Here is a 17,087-nt window from a genome sequence, read left to right as displayed (position 1 = left end):
AAACATTGTCTGGCTCTATTTCTGTTTGGACATTTGTTGTAATATGCAAGGCTGTCGTGATAAGGTTGTATTGTGGCTGCAATGTATCTGCTGTAAATGGTTACAATGGGCCTGATTGGTTAACATGATTCCGGGATGCGGCTGATGGGGCCTCTTCCGTCGAGTGGGCTGGCCTTGGTGAGCGCTCAGGAGTATCAAGATCTAAGCATCATCGGATGCAGGCAAAAGTGGTGGCTGAACTGACCAGAATGGAGTGAACATTGCTGTGGACGCAATGGGCAGAATGCAAACCGATCTACTCTTCTGGAAGCCACAACATGTGTGAAAGCTGATCCAAGGTCAGCGAAGACGCTACTGGTGGGTGGGCCTGTTGTTGGCGTCCGGGAACCGATTTACCAATTCCAAATGATTGGTACTAGCTGCAAGACATTACTCAAGATGAACTGAGTGAGGAGTGTGCAGACTTAAGTCTGGGATTGATAACGATATGAATCAATGACTATCATAATCAATGTATATGACTGATGCGTATGGTAAGAATCGATGGGGACGGGCTACTAATAAGCCATGGCTTCTACCCATCAGCCCTTCTTTCGGATGTCAATGTTGCAAATAATATTATGTGATCGATGTAACTTGTAATCATGTGTCCAAAAGGAAAAAATTAATAAAATAAAAATATTTTATTTTTTATTAGATAATAAAAATGTCATTTCTTTAATTAAATACATGTTTAATATCGCAATAATATCTATCATTATCAGGGCTGGACTGGCCATCTGGGATACAGGGCAGATGCCCAGTGGGCCAGCATCTTTTGGGGCCGTTACAGTGCTACGTAATGCTAATTTTCCTCAATTTCAAACCAACTGATCAACCCACAATTCAGAGGGAGCAACCCATTAATCAATTTACAATATAGATAGCAAATTGATCCAGTCAACATCAGCGGCAGAAATACTAGGTTACCAGGTGTGGTCGAGAGTCAGGTTGGGCTGGGACAGGCCAATTCAAAATGCAAGGGCTGTTTGGTTGCTGTTGTTTTTTTATCAGTCCAGCCCTAATCGCTATACACAACAACTACATCGCATATTGCATCTTTTTCCAATATCGTGCAGCTCTATTAACTCATTCACTCCCAGGCAACCCCCTGCCTGTTTTACTGGATTTTGATTGATTTTGCAAGGCCCACAGAATATTGTGTTCTATTGTTATAAAAACATGGAACCTACCAAAAGAAAGATTAGATTATTTTCTTTCAACGGGACAAAAAGCATATTTGTATCTGTTTCCGTTTTGCAGCAATTAACATTATAATATAGCTAGGTTTCATCATTATTTACAAATCTGTTTAAAACTCTGGAGAAAAGAGCTTTTTTGCAACATAGCCTTGGTTGATCTCTTATACCGTGCTGCCACCTGCTGGCCGTTTTTGTAATAACTACCATTGCTTCAAGCGTTCTCTTCCATTCAGAAGCTACATCAAAGCCTTGTGTATGTTTTAGCATAAAATAACATTTAAAAAAAAAAGTATAAATACGTTTTTGGGACTATGGTAATAATTAAAATGATATTTATACGTATTTGGGAGCAAATGAGTTGTGTATGAAATGCGCTATGAATCAGTGATTCTATTTTTTATTTATTTTTTTAATAACCCTTAGGTACTGCCTATGTACAAGTAAACGTGAGCAAAAATCCCCCACCCACCCACCCCCCAAAAAAGAGTGTTATTCACGGGATTTAACTGTCTATGTTGCCTGGGAACTCAAGCAATATGGTGTTTTTTGATTTCCTGACGATTTTAAAGATGCAAAGATTCCGCCCGACGGCGACAAAATGTAATTTGGCGGCTTGGTGAGCAAGTGCCACTTTCCCCAATGGAGCTGCAGATCCCTCAGCCAAGTTCCCACAGCTAAGTCCTTAGAGTCTGAGCTTCTGCCTTTGTATACTGTAGTAACGTTCCAAGTGACTTTTGATCTAGCTGCTACAAAAAGGCACTTTTCTCCACCACAATGATTCAAATACATGTCGCTATCCTGGTGTGCTGGCACAGTCAGAGAAACTGCCAGTACAAAAAGGCCATCCAAACCACCATCCAGTGTTGTTTAACAGGACCATCTGGTCCTCACATGCGCCAGACATCCAAACCAGTCGGAGGTGTGAGGGTTTTTAATGTGTAAACATGTGTCAGACTGAAGACAGGAGGAGGGATTCCAATATCAGGCAAGGTGGGAGACAATATAAAAAAAAAAAGATGGAGTCTGAGTGATGTGGAAATGTTAGCACAAAAGGGCTTGTTTGCCCGCCTGTGTACTTTCTGTTATCGTTGTGTCGTGCTCTTCATGGATCAGAGCGACGATGATCAAGGTCTAACTTTATGACAATGCTAGCTTTTTGGCTGCTGTTGAAAAGACTAATTTCCCCTCAGTGTGGCACCGCCTTTCTGCCCATGACAGTACTGAACATTCAGCTGCTTGGCAGCATCAAAGAGGCTGGCCGGCACCGAAAGAAAAGAATTGTAGCTAAGCAAAATCACGACTCCAGTTGGGAGAATGAGCTCATTTTCTGCCCAGTTGCACATCGTCGTCGTCTGCGTTGCATATGCAAGTTATCCGCGGAAATTATAAGCAGTTTTATTATCAAGGTTCATAAATCCACTGGAGGGTGGACTATAAATGTCTAGCGTTTACCTTGCCTGTCCCTTTTATGTTCTTATATTATGTTTAAAGGCAAAACCTTAAATTGTGACCAACTGGCAGCATGGCCCATGCATGTTATGTGAGTGGAAGTCAACAGCTGGCTGACAAATTGATCACTTCATTAGAAGTTGAGGCGGCTCCGCAATGACAACTATAAGCCGTCTTCATTTCCGCAGGTAAACGGGACTGCATTTAGAACTTAAGCCGCCTCACTTGCTTTTTGCTTGAATGGCTGCTCGTACTGGCAGATGGGAACGCCGTGTGCAGCATTTCAAACCCCAACTCCAGCACTTGGATGTTGTTTTAAATCCCTTCAGTGAACTCATTGAATTTCACTGGCACTTTTTTTTCATTTGCTGCTTATCCAGGCACACAACAACAAGCAGCCCAGAGGACCCGTCATGGAAACAATAATTCCAGCTAATTCAATCATTTATATTACATTATTAACACTGTTTTTATTTAACTATAGGCTATTTAAGTATTTTACACTGTGGGATAAAGAAAGGTGTATCTTATCTTATCTTATTTTACTGGGCATGTTTTAGGGCTGTGCAATTTAATCAAAATTCTATTACAATTCCAAATATGATTATGGTGATTTTGTAATTGTGGAGTGCCATAAATGACAAAGTCAGCATAATCGTAAAAAAATAAAAAATAAATACAATTATCAACTCTCAAGCCATTTTCGCAGAAGCAACCCTCTTCGCTCCAGGCTGTCTTACTGGATTTTGACTGATTTTGCAAGGCCCACAGAATATTGTGTTCTGTTGCTATAAAACATGGAACTTACCAAAATAAAGATTAGAGTCTCTTCTTTCATCACAAAAAAAAGTATATTTCTGTTTCAGTTTTGCAGCAATTAGCATTAGAATATAGCTAAATTTCATTCATTATTATTCACAAATCTATTTAGAAATGTAAGTACATAATGAGCTTTTTTTTCAACATGTCCCTGGTTGATCTCTTTTGCGCTGCTGCCACCTACTGGCCGTTTGTGTAGTAACTACCATTTCTTCAACCGTTCTTTGCAGGTGAAAGGCTGCATCAAAGCCTTCTGTATGCTTTTGCATTAAAAATACATAAAACATGTATAAATATGTCTTTGGGACACTTAAAACATTTAATATAAACTGTATTTATACGTTTTGGGGAGCAAATTAGTTAATACCAATTTTAAGTTGCTTAAGCCGTTTAAGTTTATACATTTGCACCTTTTTTTAATTTGTACAAAAAAAATAAATGATCGTCCCAATCGTGATTTCAATTATTACCAAAATAAGGGTTAGGGTGGTCGTGATTAATATTTTCTTCATAATTGAGCAGCCCTAGTAAGTTAAGTAATGTAATGTGACGAAATAGAAACTGGTTTACGGCACCGTTACATGTAAGCAATATTGTACATTACACTATATTACAAATGTACGCAATAGTGAACATTCCTTAAAAACTGGTTGTACTACCAGATATTCTGAATGGTATTCTTCACATATTTGTGATTTACTCTATGTATTTTTATTCATCTTTCATACATTTAATTGTCTTTTTTAAAATGTTTTTAATGAATACATGGAGACAAGATCAGAGAAAAGAGCAATTATTCAGTTCATGTATTTTTAAGGAAAACTAAAATATCAGGACATTATGACCAGGGCCCTAATACGCCGCTGACTGGTTAGCACGTCTGCCTACCAGTGCAGAGGATGTGAGATCAAGTCCGTGCTTCGGCCTTCCTGGGTGGAGTTTGCATGTTCTCCCTGTGCTTGCGTGGGTTTTCTCCGGGTACTCCGGTTTCCTCCCACATTCCAAAAACATGCACGTCAGGTTAATTGAACACTCCAAATTGTCCATAGGTGTGATTGTGAGTGTGGATGGTTGTTCGTCTCAGTGTGCCCTGCGATTGGCTGGCAACCAGTTCAGGGTGTACCAAAGCCAGCTAGGATAGGCTCCAGCGACCTCCGCGACCCTTGTGAGGACAGGCGGTTAAGAAAATGGATGGATTTAGGGCCACGAATAAATTTATTTTTTATTTTTATTTTTTAGAGGGGCAGATTTGCGAGAAAAAAAACTCCGAAACTTGCGAGAAATACCCGTAACCTACTTGGATGTTTGTCCCAAGTCACAATTCGCAAGTGTGCAAAAATGCAAAAAAAAATACAAATAAAAAATAATAAATAATAATAATAAAAAAAATAATAAAAAAATACAACTCGTTAAATTTGCCACTTTATAATGTTGCAAATATTTGAGTGTTTTTTTTCTCTGAAATTCTTACGGTTTTTTTTCTACCTTCCTTTAGTCTTTCCTCTGGTCTCTTGATCTCTCCCTATTCTTTTGGAATTCAGATGTATCTGGAGTTGGTGGAAGATTCTGGATTTGCAACTGTGGTTGGAGGATGGTGTCTGATTGGTATTCACTTTGCTTCATCTTTCTTTCCTTTGATACTTTCTCTGGTCTCCTGACAACTTCACGACTCTGGTGGGACTCTGAAGTATCCGGTTAAGGTCAAGGGTCTGGGATTTATAACAGGTTTCAGGTGAGTTAAAGAGCACAAACTCGCACGCACAAAAAACAAAAAGAGCGATGATGACATGTTGACTCGGAAAGGATGTCGAATGAATAATACTGAGCTTTCAAAAAAAACTAAGAAAATCAATAAGGAAATTGTTCGATAAGCAGTATCAATAATGGTATCCGAATTGCTAATTTCTTACTGCTTCACATCCCTATTGTTTGTTTTCTTATATGGCCATTAAATCTGCTCTAGATGTGCTGCTGGGCTGTCTGTGGGTGAACCCTCACACGAAACTCTCGAACAAAAAACAAACTATCAACATCCCTGCTGTTCAGAACAGCAGGAGGAAGAAAGAATTGCGACTGCTCTTCTCATTTATCACAGCAAGACTTGTGTCTGCACTTTTTCAGTGGCTGGAATTATTCGAGGATGTGGCATTCATAAAAGTTGGACGTCGGGCGAACGTTCAGCCACATCAGCTAAAAAAAAATGTCCAGGTTGCCTCGCGAGTTTAATAGACGTAACGGCCGTTAAATTGGTGGTGCTTGTTAAATATTATTCCCACGTTAAGAGTGATTTAGATCGTCTTTCCGAAGGTCGTTTCCACCTGCCACTTCTGATGTGATCCAGTAAAACTCTGCCGTAAACTCTACCAGGTGTCCCCTCTGAATTGGTCAGGGGGGTTCACATTTCCAAACAAACCTCCCATGAACTCCACTACAGGCCAAAATATTAGCTTGACTAGTCCCGTGGTTCAAACAGACAATTTGCTGGCTGGTGTTCTGGCACCCAACACCCCGAGGCAAGCTGACAAAATGGTGTTGCTCAGGTGAAATGATTTAGCCGGTTGAACAGGAGGATACAGCTTGGAGAGACACTATTTTTCACACAGAGGTGACATCATCTCCAAAAATGTCAGCGAGACACGGCAGATAGCAAGTGTAGCTCATTTTCGACCGCTGCATCCAGCTGTACTTTCCGTGTTTTTTTTTTTATCCCCCAACACCGGTGTAATAAAACATGTGACATAAATATACGAGTATTGCCGGCTGAGCACTGTCATAAACCTGGGAGGGTGGGGTGGGGAAAGGGGGGATTACAAAACAGTTACCCAGATGCCATACTCCAAATTTAATGACACTCTCTCCAAATATAATGCATCTTTAAATTCTAACGGCACCGACTTGGCTGTTGTTTCCCGTACCTGGCCCTGTGGCCGCTGAGAAATGCTCAGCGGCAAACACTGACCATCTATCATCCAAAAGTCAAAGTGCAGATTTTTGTACTGCAGCAAATTTCCTCTCTGTCACTGGTCTCCATTAGACCTCTGTTGCGCGTTGCTTTATGACCACTGGGCAGCCTAAATTGGGTCTCCCATCTTGCGTTAACAGCGCCAGTAAATGTAGGAGCCCTTTCGCAGCTGCAATCAGCACCTGTGAACAGACAGGATGGCAGCGAGCGGGCTCGGGGAAAGCTGTCGGTGTTGCCGGGCTTCCGAACGGCGCCAGTTGGACTGCCGAGCGAACTTGACAGCATCCGATATGTTCAATGATTTGGCCACCATAATGGCAACAGATCCTCATTTATATTCACGTGATTTAGGTGCTGTTCTATTCTCGGCGTCCAATTCCGAAGTGGTTGTTACTCAGTTCACAGATGGTGGGGATGAGCTCAGGCAATTACAGTTCAAATCTGCCACTGGCAAAAAAAAGAAAAACTGCTCAGACTTGAACGTAATGCAATGGAGGGAAAATCATACGAGGGTATATCCTCAATCGCCGTCTTTGTGTCGTGACAAGAGGATTTTGGATTCGGGATTTTTCATCTCTACTCCTGGCTTTCAATAACATCATGGACGAGCAAGAAAGTGTCATTTGCACACTTAAGAAGTGTTTTGAGCCTGGATTTGAACACTGCAAAAGTTGACGCTTGTCTTACATCTTCTAGCAGACTGTTCCAAATTTTAGCAGCGTAAAACTGAAACCTGACCCGGGTTTATTCCTGACAAAATTTGTAATGTATTCCCTGTCCCCGCATCTTGAGTTGACATGCGTCTGTTCTAAATTTTGTTGTGTCGGATAAATTATAAAATGTTTGCACATACCGCTACAATGTGCTCCCGTACTAGTCACTAGTTTGGTGCATTGAATGAGTATTTTTGTGGATGTTTGTCCTACTTTCTTTTACTTTGTCACACAGCTATGGATCGTTGAATACCGGCACTTTTTATGTATTTTTTTTTTTTATTTTTTTTCAGGGGTAACTACACTGGCTCAACATACCTCATGGTCCCACATTATAACATTGGAAAAGCGCCACCACAAACGTTCAGCTCACGTTCGGTCTGACTACATTTCCCATGATTCTTAGACACGGAAGCAAAAAGCAGGTCTAGTTCCGGTATAACCCAAACTGAGTGTGTACGTAAATAGGAAGGAATTAAACTATTATATTCCTTTTTAATTGGTTTATCGCATGAATCGCTTTTACAACAGTGTGATTGACATAAACATGACTCAAAAACAAAGAAGCTTGCTGACTGGACTAATTATAATAAAGTACGACGGAACCTGTGTAACAGTGGGACAAAACAAAAAAGGCCCAACTGGACTGTGCAATTTAGAGCTGGTCACCCTAGCTATCTAGCTAGCTAGCCATCTATCTATCTACTCTAACCATTGAATACATTTAACATTTTCAATTTGATGTTTTACTGTTTTTGAGTTTACTTATAGGCATATCAATGTGATATAATCATGAGTGTTTAATAGAATACAGTGGAATAATGATTTTGTGAACTTTATTTTATCCTCTCACCCTCAAAGCTATTGAAGATAGGAATGTGCATGATGTTATCAGAGCCTTTTGTCATTAGAGTCTAAAAGTCTGGGGTTAGATCCTAATTGCATTTCCCCCCAGTCAAGAAGGGGAACTGTATGTAAATGTCTGTTTACTAATAACATCACACATTTGGTCACTAGGAGTCGACATGTCTGTCCTTTAATCAACTTAGGAGGGGAAGAGGAACCTTTTATCTTTTGAGTATAAATGAGTCGATGTTCTGTAAATTGTCACTCTTGGGGTCATCACGTTGCATTCAGACGTGGTGTCCTAACGGTGTCTTTGGAAGCTTTTAAATAAATCCTTGCAAGGAACCTTGTTCATCAGATCTCGGATACAATCATTTTGAACACGCAAAGATTACACTTAAAATAGTAATCATACAATTCCTTCACCATCTAGCAGCTAGCTAGCCATAGCTAGTGAAGAGGGTCTTCTGCATAGATTTAGTCATAACTGTTTTAATTTACTTATTTCGAAGGACCTGTTCACCGATCTCCAGTCTGTATTCAGAAAATCAACATTCTCTCTACCCGAACAACAACGAACACGCGGAAGACAAAGATAGTCTTCTAACACTAGCTAGCTAGCTAGCCAGCCATCTATCTATCTTTATTTCTTTATCTGTGCAGGGTGTTGTCTGTCTTTTGCCTGAAGTCAAAGGAAATAGGGTTTAGCTTCCCACAACCTGAAAAATGGTTATAGAAAATGGATGGAAGTTAGAAGAAGTTGGAAGTTTGGTGAGTCCTTTGTTAAATTTACCACGTGAAATATTTCCAGCAAAGTGGTGCTGGAAATACAGTAAGAAATACACCGCCTCAACTTTATCGCCACCGTCCTACCTTTCACAGCGGCACGGTGACTAATGACTAGCGACCTGCTTAGTGGCCTTTGCAGTGGCTCCTCGCGCTCTTCTCATGCGACATTTGCCGTTTTTAGTGCCCTTCATTCGGGTTCTGACACCTGTTTCTATAGCAACACCATCAACAGGGGACCGGTTGGGGTCAGCAAGTGTCTCTTTTTCTCTGCCTTCCTCTCTTCCGTGCTCGGGTCTTGACATTTACGCCGCCTCAACGTGTACCTGCTCATCCCGAAACATTTTCTTCATCTTGTACATTTTCTCACTCTATTGATTCGTCCTGCTCTGTTTCTTGTTGTGTCGTGTCTGATCAGTTCTGTTTCACGTATGCACATGTCCGGACTCTTTAAACTCCACTGAATGTTACAGACGAGATGCATTCAGACAGAGCTGAACAGATTTTTCGCTAATTCAGCAAGACCACTAAAAGTCAAAATTGAGTTCAGCTTTCTGCAAAAAATGCTTTCAGTTCACCCAATTACCCTAAATGAAATTAGCGAATCGAAGACAATTAAAAAAAAAATTTGATTAAGGCGTAAATAATACATTAAAAGAAAGCATGTAGGATTTGCTCAAGTGTAACTAATTGGAAAGAGTTGTTGAATTAACACAGCTGGGCATAATTAAGAAATGAATTTTGCTTATTGGACAATGCATGGCTCCTAAGCTACAGGGCCTTAATTAAAAAATAAGGACTGAGGCAGGACTTGGCTGCTTATCCACAATTACACTAAAACATGTATTCCATTTACTAAATGAACATCCACAACAAATTGATGAGGAGTCGCGAGGTTAAATGAAGTTTCATTTCATGGAAAAATGCTGATTGGGGAAGGTGGAGTGATGCCAGTTTTCACAACAGCAGTAAATCAATCCTCATCTGTGTGACACTCGGGATGGGCGAGCCAACGGCGTCACATGCACAAAAGCGTGCAGCATAAATCTGGAGATGGTTATGGATGTGTCAATTAGACTGTCACTTTTTCTCGACAAGGAATTGGATGTTCTGGCCTCAGCTAACCCGTCTTAATCCCACTCCCAGCGGCGTTCCGCGGGATTGATCGAGTCGCACACCTTGCTGGGGAGAATGCTAATTGCGGTCAGGGAGCCACCTGCCCGCGCGGCTCCACCTGGGCAAGGGTTGCCGGGTCAAAACCCCGATGATTAGGTTCTTTCTGAATCTCAATTGCACTCTGCTCAAGCTAAAACGTTGTGACTAATAGAAAGCAGACCTCCAAACAATGCTTCGCTTCCATCGACTCAATGCACTTGGGGTGGGACAAAATATCAATATTGCCATACTTTGCATTGTCATCTCTCGTGGTACATTATCAACACACACTGTTCTACTCCATGTACACTGCATATATAAACAACAAAAGCAAACTTGTTCAACTAGGTCTTATTTTTAACATTTGGATGAAGTGTTGATCCATTCATTTTGTTTGGGTGGCGAGTAAAATGTCACAGCACTGTGACGACAAGAGCTTAGTGCTGTTACTTTATAAACATGTAAAAATCCTATTACGCTATAACTTGCTATTATGTGTTGATTTGCATGTAAAAAATAGGTAATGCTGTTAAACATGGGCTTTGTTGTCTTACTTTGCCATTTATTGAGAAACATACTGTAAATAGGAAATTACCATTTTAAAAAAGGATAATATAAAACGTAGATGTATGTCAACATGAACAGTTCATATTTTATAAGAAACATGAAAAAAAACGATTGAGGAAACCAGATTTTAAACAGTTTATGGCAATGTTATGTGATAATATTTTTGTTTTTTTAAACTTAAGTTGTTATGTAAGCTTGACATAAGGGGTGTGCCAAAAAAATCGATTCTTATAAAAATCACAATTCTCATTTAGTAGGATTCAGAATCGATTTTAAATGTCCCAAAAACAATTTTATTTTAATTATTTTATAGTCTTGCCCTTGTTTGTGTGAGCTTTATCGGGAGCACTGTTCATGTTGTACATGATTTAGCCATTTAGGGGCAGTGTGGCTCCGCGCATTCTGATACACTGTTAAGTTGTAGCCACATTAGAACGTAGAAGGAAAAATACGTTAGTTATTCCAATAAAAGTTTTTTTTTTTTTTGCAGCGTAGGAAGAGTATATGCCGGTGAGTAATGTTAAGATGCTTCTCTGTATATATTCCTGAAGCGTTTTGCATGAATAGCCGTTCTTTTGAGTGATAAAAGTGCCGCGAGTAACACGCTAATTAGCATTAGCGAGTCAGACTGGAGTAAATCATGACGATTCTTTGCACATCAATAAATTGAGGCAAAAATCATTGTCAATGAAATCATTTTGAATCAAAATCGAACCGAATCGCAGATCCAAAAATTGGAATCAAATCGAATTGAGAGACAGTCAAATATTCCCACCCCTACTTGACATGCCAGAAAAGTTTCCACAAGTTCCCCATTATTAAATTTTAGATATTGTTATGCATATCACAGGTGCCCTCCCCAATATAGTACAGCATAATCACTGTATGTCATTCAAATATGATGTATATTACATCATATAACAAATTGCACTTCCATGAACTAATAATATAAAAAAATTAATCAATCAACCGCAACAATAGAAAATAAGAACTCTTGGGTCTCATATCTCAGAAAAAAAAGTGTAAAAAGATACTGGCACAAATTATAGAGAGCTATAATTTTATTTAATTTTTTATGTCACAAGAAATTACATTATACTGTGAAATCGCTCCACAAAATTGCCATGTTTTATTTGAATTTTCTACCGACGTGGATAAAATACAATTATCCACATCTGCCCACCTTATATAGACTTAAGCACTTACACTGTTCTCACATGCTTAGACTTGTCAAGACAAATGTTCTCCATGCAGTCTATATGAACTGCACTTAGTCAAAAAATAATTCACAAAAGACTGGCGTACAATCACTTCTTGAGCCATGCTGTGCTATTATAACATGAATGTTGGAAAGTGGTGCCTTTAAAAGCGAGTTCAATTTATTCTGTGGCCACGCTCATATCGCAAAATGCCTGTAGAAGGAATGGATGCAAAATCCACTTCTATAGTATTGGCCAGTCGTCATAATTAATAGTGCCAACAATTGTATTTCTCTTAATCGTCTGTGCTACGACTGTCCACAAATTACATATAGGTGACATATGCGCCACAAATCACCATATATCCAGTATTTACTTTATTTATATTATTATTATGATTGCTCTTAGTAAATGGCAGTGGTAGAACATAGACAATTATGTAGTGTAAATTAGACTCTATTAGAGTAAATTTTGAAAATAGACTCAGTTTCAGAGTAAAAGATTTACACTAAGAAGAGAGTAAAATAAAAAATAAAATAAATAAAACTCACTCAAGGGTTAAGGTTCGAACTCACGACCTTCAGCTTGGGAGACTTCCACACTACCACCTGAGCTATGCCGCTCCTACTGTTTGCTTTTCTCCCAAGAGACCAAATATCACTTTTGGTCTGTTGGAGTTAGGAAGATTCCATGCAATCATGGAATCAGCTGCAGATGACATGAGCGATATACTAGCAGAAAGCAGGAGCCGCATGGCTCAAGAAGTAGATCGTCTGTTTCCCAAACTGAAGGTCGTGAGTTTGTTCCTCAAGCCTCGAGTGACTTTTATTTATTTATTTATTTTCAATTATTTATTTTACACTCTTCCAAGTGTAAATAGTACTCTAACACTGAGTGGATTTGGTCCCCATCTAAATATAGTCAAATTGACTCTACAGAATTTATTGTGTACAGTATATGCAGGGATGTGATTTGACCAAAGTGAAATTATCTGAAAATTTAGCCGGGGGTCTGGGGGCCGCAGGCACCCAGCTAGGTCCAGGGCACTGGGAGTGCCCTGGTGGGGGGACAAGGGAGGGGGGGCTCCGCCCCCGGAGCTCATGGGTTTTCCGTGTTTTTAAGTACTTTCAATGCACTCACATGACAAAGAAATAGACAAAACAACAGCATAAATTTTCAATGTATATTGAACTATCCCATATAAAATGGCAGTTTTAGTCAACTCAAAATCAGTCACATTCAAAAACATTGGACTGCCTTTGCTTTTAAAAACTATCACTGAGAATATCATCATATCTAACTCATGTGATTACTAAGTTAACACATAAATAATGTTGAAGAGTTCAAATTTCATGAACAAATAATTGTATCATGACCAAATGAAAAGTAACTCATATTAGAGCATACCACAAATGTCTTTGTTATAGCAGAAGATGTTATCTGTCGGAGTCACAATGAACTACTAAAAAAAAAATATGTGCCCTGCGATTGGCTGGCAACCAGTTCAGGGTGTACTCCGCCTACTGCCCGAAGCCAGCTGGGATAGGCTCCAGCACCCCCCGCGACCCTTGTGAGGAAAAGCGGCTAAGAAAATGGATGGATGGATGGAAAAAATAAAAAAAATCAGATTTTTTTTTTTTGGGGGGGGGGGGGGGGGATAAAAAAAGCGGAATTCCGCGAATTAGCGGAAAAATCACATCCCTGTATATGGTATCTGTCATTATGGAGGGAGGCATTTGTGTGACATAAATATCCACAAAAAATAAATCAAAACACCCTACATAGCCTGGACATAATTTTAATTTTTTGTATAAAAAAACCAAAGTAATAATAATAATAATAATAATTAAACAATTTAAAATTCTAACCATTTGATACAAAACTTTTTTGCTTGGTAACGAGTTACTTTTATTCTGAAGTAATTCAATAACTAACTTGTATAACTAACTCAAGTAATGAGTAACTATAACTAATTACTTTTTTAAAGTAACGTTCCCAATATTGGCTGGCAGTGAATGCCTTTAGAAACTCTAAATGGGCTTGTAGAACTCGACCGAGAGCGTAAACAGGACTAAATTACAAATGCAATTCGTCCTATGGTTTTTCTTTTTTAAGACCCAAAAAAAAAACATAGGACGATAAAGATTCGTAGACAAGATGATTTTTTTTTTTACATACAAATGTAATTGCAAATAGTATAAGCCTAACCATACTCACTTTATAAACTGTCTGCATTTGTGTTGTCAGATGCTGACACGGTAGAGCAAAAATCAAAAGGATGGAATGAATTTATTCCAAGGAAGTGTAACTCTGATCAATCACTGATTACAAAAAAAAACCTCTTTGAATGCCTACCCTAACTACATTAAGAAGTCAACACCAAAGCGTAAAATGCGAGGACACATTATAAGAGCTCGACTAAATCTCTTCACAAAAGAGATGCGAATAATTAGTGATGCATTACGCCTCGTCAGGCTCTCGCTGGGACAGCTAAGAGGCCTGTCAGCTTCAGACTTGAGACGACCCAAGCGAGCGCAATGTCCCGCCATCCCCGCCTGCTCCTCGCTGCATTTTGATTATCTATCAGTGTGAAGACTGAGTTGTTGCGGTGACACCGCTGCCCCGCCGTCTGATGTCCGTCCAATGAAAACAGAACGCTGCCATTCCCTCAGGACCTTAATGATCCAAAGACTAACACACACACACACTCACACACACACACACACACACACACACACTCACACACAATTGGGTGCATGCACGAATAGAACACACACACTCAGGAGATTATTGATCACTGTCACATCAATCAATAGACTGGAAACTAGCCTCTAAGCAAGGCAAAATTAGGACATTGACGATTTGTTAGTTAATGCAGACATTGCTGACACCAACACTGTCCCCCCTATTCTGGCACACTTACACACACATTCAAAGAGAATCGCCAGCACACATACACACAGTCGCATTAACTGACCGATATGGAGCCGTGAACAAGGAGTTCTTGTCTTTTTTTTTAATTATGTCTGGCACCGGATAGTTTGCGTCCAGACGGGTCGCTGGCACAGAAGACAGTGTCGCTGTCTGACAGCAGAACAAGGGAAAGTGAGAATGGAGCATGGCAACAGGCAAACATTCAGGCCCAAAGGAGCGAACCTTGTGAACCTTCCATTTCGCGCCGCAGGGTCTCTGCTGGTAAAAGCAGGAAGAGGCCATAAAATATCAGCCAATGAAGCAATCCGTTTTGGCCAAAGAGGAAGCAAAAAAATGCAGTAGTCAGGGTGAGCGATTTGGTGATTTGGTTGAACTGCCTGTTGTCAGAGAACAAACAGTGTGAAAGAAGGCGCCGGGGTGGGAAGGGTGCGAGGGCGAGACGATGCAAGAGAGAACCAATGTCGGCAGATTCTGTCTTTGTGATTAACATGGGTTGTAACTGCGAGCCAACAGAATTAACGCTACTGAATAACAGAATTAGTGTCCTCAGTAACCAATATTTAAGTGGAAGTCAACCTTAAACATTTCTTAACAATATTAACTCTTTGACTGCCAGACGTTTTCAGAAAAGGGATGCCGTGGGTGCCAGCCGATTTAAGCATTTTTGACTGATCTTTCAAGGTCCACAGAAAATTATGTGTTTGGACTATGGAAACACGGAAACACACATACTACCAAATGAAAGATTGGACTCTCATCTTTCATCAGAAAAAAAGTTTGTTTCTACCTTATTCCGTTTTTCAGTAATCAACAATAGAAAATGGTTAGTTTCACCTCTGTTTTGAAAAAAAACGTCTTTTAACGTCTTTGGCACTCCTCCATAGGATTTTACTAAACGTTATATAACGTTTTTGGCAGTCAAAGAGTTATGTTATATGTGACCTCAGTAGTCCAAACATGACATTCTGATTAATATTACATTTGTGGAATATGAGTTATGAAGCAAAATCCAGCTGTTATTATCCATCTCAAGAGGGCGGCCATTTTGCCACTTGCTGTCGACTGAAGATGACGTCACAGTTGCCCAGCGCTCAGGCAATGACCAATCACAGCTCACCTGTTTTCTGAAGCCAAGCTGTGATTGGTTGTTACCTTAGACCTGAGCAACATTGATGTCATCTTCAGTCGAAAGCAAGTGGCAAAATGGCTGCCCCCTGAGATGCTTAACTCAGATTCCACGAATGCATTAACCAGAATACCGCATTTAGACCAGTTGGGCTGCATAGAATATATTATAGTCAAAAAAAATAAAAAAATTGTACTTGACTTCCTCTATAATGAACATTGAAAAACTCAATTCAGTTTTATTCATAGAGCACTTTTAGCCAATTTCACTTTCAGCCAAACAACCGATTTTTAATGTCGATATTTGACTACTATAAAAGAGCTAATAATGGCTGCTTAAATCTGTCAGGCCTTATAATAATACTATTATTAAAAGTAATTTGAACAAAAAGTCCCAGTAACGTGAAAGTAAATGTCCTTTTAAATTTGCCACAACACAGAGAAGAAGCAACCATGCCAAAATTTGAAAGAAAAAAAAAGGGTGAAAAAAAAAAATCGACAAATATATAAACCATGGCATTACAAATACTTCAAAAATACTTGATGGCTAATTGCTACAAACAGCATATTTTCCCAGAATGCCAGAGGGTATTGTAAAGTAAGTGAAAAAAAAATACATTATGGAAAAATGCTATATTTGTAACATTTAGCCTTTAGCCTACAAGTAGATTCGAACATACGAACATATTCGCACATACTTTGAACATACTTATAGGCTAAATGCTACAAAACAGCATATTTTCCCATAATGCCACAGGCATGCGCGAGTGAAAAAAATTGAATTATGGTAAATATGCTATGTTTGTAGCATTTAGCCTACAAGTACGTTGGAACGTATTTGCGCGTATGTTCTCTCCAGTCCATATTAACATGTAAAAAGAGTTTTAAAATGCTATTTGCTATTGAAGTTGGATATAGTGAAGATGTTCTCCCTTGAAAACTTTAAGTGTTCTTGAACTTCCATTCTCTTCTGCTTTTAATATTAAGGTTAATAGTATTGCGTAACTGCTTGAATTTATGCAACCTTTGGCGACCTTTGAATTAGTTCAAATTGAAGGAGACGACAACCAGTTCAGGGTGTGCCCCGCCTACTGCCCGAAGCCACCTGGGATAGTCTCCAGCGCCCCCCCGCGACCCTTGTGAGGAAAAGCGGTTAAGAAAATGGATGGATTTAGGGCCACGAATAAATAGATTTTTATTTTTTTTTGAGGGGCAGATTTGCGAGAAAAAAAAATCAGAAACTTGCGAGAAATACCCGTAACCTACTTGGATGTTTGTCCCAAGTCATAAT

At 39.5% G+C, this 17,087-nt stretch overlaps 1 protein-coding gene across 5 annotated transcripts in view; it reads right to left on the bottom strand.

Moving 5' to 3' along the window:
- Positions 1–17,087, bottom strand: part of tnr (tenascin R (restrictin, janusin)) — a 238,953-nt gene that overhangs the window by 196,368 nt on the left and 25,498 nt on the right. The gene's annotated exons all lie outside the window — the stretch shown is intronic.

Source organism: Vanacampus margaritifer, chromosome 2 (genome assembly GCF_051991255.1).
Source record: "Vanacampus margaritifer isolate UIUO_Vmar chromosome 2, RoL_Vmar_1.0, whole genome shotgun sequence".
In the NCBI taxonomy this organism is placed as follows: Eukaryota; Metazoa; Chordata; class Actinopteri; order Syngnathiformes; family Syngnathidae; genus Vanacampus; species Vanacampus margaritifer.
This window is presented reverse-complemented; position numbering and strand designations above follow the sequence as displayed.